General features: G+C 44.3%; 1 pseudogene; it reads left to right on the forward strand.

Annotated features, from left to right (window-relative positions):
• The first annotated feature begins 261 nt into the window (after positions 1–261).
• LOC126185754 (5S ribosomal RNA) lies at positions 262–379 on the forward strand (annotated as a pseudogene).
• Positions 380–3,312: the final 2,933 nt, after the last annotated feature.

The raw sequence follows: 3,312 nt of genomic DNA on the forward strand, positions 1-3,312 counted from the left end.
TGACGAATTAAATACTGTGCAGGAAACGTTAGCAGAAGATATTTGTGATGAAAATAAAGTACAAGAAGATGACGATGAAATGAAAAGAGTGACGATAAGGATTATCAATGTCAGATATAGTGTCCCAAATGAAAATATGAGAGCAGAGTTGGAGGAGATGCAGGGGTTAAGTATGTGTAAAAACGTGCAGAAAAAGGTAATCATAGTAACAGTAATGATGAAGTAATGGAAAACGAATTTAATTGCTGTACAGAGGGAAGTGCCAACGGCCTTGCCGCAGTGGTAACACTGGTTCCCGTCAGGTCACCGAAGTTAAGCGCTGTTGGACTGGGTTGGCAATCGGATGGGTGACCATCCTGTCTGCCGAGCGCTGTTGGTAAGCGGAGTGCACTCAGCCCTCGTGAGGCAAACTGAGGAGCTACTTGATTGAGCAGTAGCGGCTCCGGTCTCGTAAACCGACATACGGCCGGGAGAGCGGTGTGCTGACCACATGCCCCTCCATATCCGCATCCAGTGACGCCTGTGGGCTGCGGATGACACGGCGGCCGGTCGGTACGTTGGGCCTTCGTGGCCTGTTCGAATGGAGAGGAGGAGAGGGCAGAGGGAAGTAGTAATGGAATAATGACAATGCAGATAACATGGATGGAGAGTATATAAATAAATCGAATTGTGAGAAAGATAATACTGTTTGTGATGTCGGAAACAAGAACAACGACTTAAAAATTTGCAATATAAGGCGTAACTTTATTTAGTCGAAGAATGGTATTAGTGACGTAGCCTGTGATCAGATAGGTCAAGCAACAGGTTACAATGAAAGTATAGCATTGCTGAAATTATTGATAAAGCATCAAAAAATATTTTCTGAAATCTGTGCCATTTGGAAAGACTACGCTTATTTGTTTGAGGTGCAAGAGCATAGCCCATTCAAACGACGGCTTCTGGTTATGTCACAGTTGCGTTAGTAGTTTTGGATGATTACAATAAGTAGTTGCGTAGACTGCTAGAGCTGTGCCTATTAATTTATTGTTCGTTTTGAGGTCATTTTAATGTTTTGCTAATATGGTGTAGCCCCGGCCACGGATTTCGTATGTATTACATGTTTAAAACAAACAGGTTTCTGTAATTAAATTAGCTGAGCGCGTAATAACGGTGCTGGAGACGTGGCTTACGAGTGTCCAGGGCGACGAATTACGGCAGCGCTTCACAAAGCGGGAGGTGAATGACGCATCTTGTCGGACCCCGCCTGGAAGTAACCGTTCCGCCACCTCGCACGGTGTTATTTGTCCGCACTTATTCAGAACTCGTTATTCTGTCATAACTGAGGGAACAAATCTGTCAGATGGATTTTATACTACATCTCTATTACGTGTAACTTTTAAGGAGGCGGACCGGATATCCATGCTCGCTAAATACTAAGAAGCGTCACCGAAGCATCAAATTGGATTCGCCCATTGTGATACGTTGAACTTTAAGCAGACCGTCATCTCCCTGACGTCCTGAGCGATTTTCACTGGCAACATTCCTAATGGAATCCATACAAATGTTGGGCCACGCCTGAGAATCACTGTTTTTTGGAAATTTGTGACTAAACTGCTAGCAAACTTCTGAGGTCGTCTGTCCCTAGGCTTACACACTAATTAATCTAACTTAAACTAACTTACGCTAAGGACCTCACACACGCACACGCACCCATACCCCAAACCCGAGGGACGAATCGAGCCTCCGACCGGGGGGGAGGGGGGGGGGCAACTGTGGCCAGGCGCCATAGACTGCGCGGCTACCCCGCGTGGCGAATCACTGTCTAGTGGTTTCTGCAAAGTGGGCGAGTAGATGCCAGGATATGAGAAAATGCTGTTAGCAGTCCATAAATAGCGAATTGTCATGCAGACCTTGCAATACTGTATAATAATTGTGAACTGCTCTCGAGCTTTCCGCTAGCTAATGTCATACAGATCTTGCAGTATGTTGCCACCCACATCCGCTCCTGATGCCTGTCATCAAAGATGGCAACGAGTCAACATTCGAAAATATTCAGACCTGATCAGACAGAATACCTAAGAGCAGTTCAAAAGCGCAAAGACTTTACACTATTCAGAATGGATTGTTTGTTGTCTTATGAAAGAAGTCGCCGATTTATTGTTTGGGTACCACACAGTAAAGTCACAGACATGCAGACGAGGTTGGCTGTAACGGAATTTCGACTACCGTTCACTGCAGTATCAGGAAATGGCTTTAATTTTGTAAATGGCAGAGAAGCAGTCAAATTCATTTCAGCAAACCAAGAACGTCAATGTTACAATACATTCTTCATCAAAGAATTCGTGTCTGTCTTCATGTGTTCGTAGATTATGCTACTTCATTTAAGATGGAAGGACGAAAATCGTCGGCCGATATTTTCTGCATGATGGTGGAGTATCGAATCATCGTCCGATACGCGCTTTTATGAAGGTTACACGTTGAACGTTGAGTTTCAGCAAAGAAGTCTAGAGCAGCGGCAGACAGATGTACATTGACAGAAACTGAACAACGGGCCTTCTACTCATTTATGTTCATGCACCTAACCCAAAAGGGATGCACCGGGTGCCACAAAATTTCCTTTAGAGGCTTTGAGAACAGGTTTCTCAGACGAAAACAACCAAAAATGTCTAGAAAACCTTTGCTCTAAAATCCATACCTTAAGAGGTATGAGCACTTGTATAGTAGATGTGTTCACAGTAGTGAAGATGTGCAAGTACTCATAGCTCTTAAAGCATGCATTTGAGAGCCTATGCCGGCCGGAGTGGCCGTGCGGTTCTAGGTGCTACAGTCTGGAGTCGAGCGACCGATACGGTCGAAGGTTCGAATCCTGCCTCAGGAATGGATGTGTGTGATGTCCTTAGGTTAGTTAGGTTAAATTAGTTCTAAGTTCTAGGCGACTGATGACCTCAGAAGTTAAGTCGCATAGTGCTCAGAGCCATTTGAACCATTTTTTGAGAGCCTATGTTTAGTTGTCATTTTTTTCTTATTTTAATGTAAGGAAATTTAGTTACACTCATTCTGTGGGCGGAGTATGACACAGTCGTTCTCACCACACAATCAGAGGCTCACAACGTGAGAGTGGATTTCAATGTACATCTTTCCCGCTTGTGTCATGCCTTGCCTTACGGTCTACCTGTGACTCCACAGTGTGTTGACATCGCCGTTACCACATGGCTTACTGTAGTTTTCAGATGTACTGCAGTAATGGTAGGAAGCTTTTACAGAGAGAATTTATCGCAGAAGAAGAAGAAAGATGTGCAAAAGAACAACGAATTTCAAATTGGGTGCTGACAT

Source organism: Schistocerca cancellata, chromosome 4 (assembly GCF_023864275.1).
Source record: "Schistocerca cancellata isolate TAMUIC-IGC-003103 chromosome 4, iqSchCanc2.1, whole genome shotgun sequence".
NCBI classification, from domain to species: Eukaryota; Metazoa; Arthropoda; class Insecta; order Orthoptera; family Acrididae; genus Schistocerca; species Schistocerca cancellata.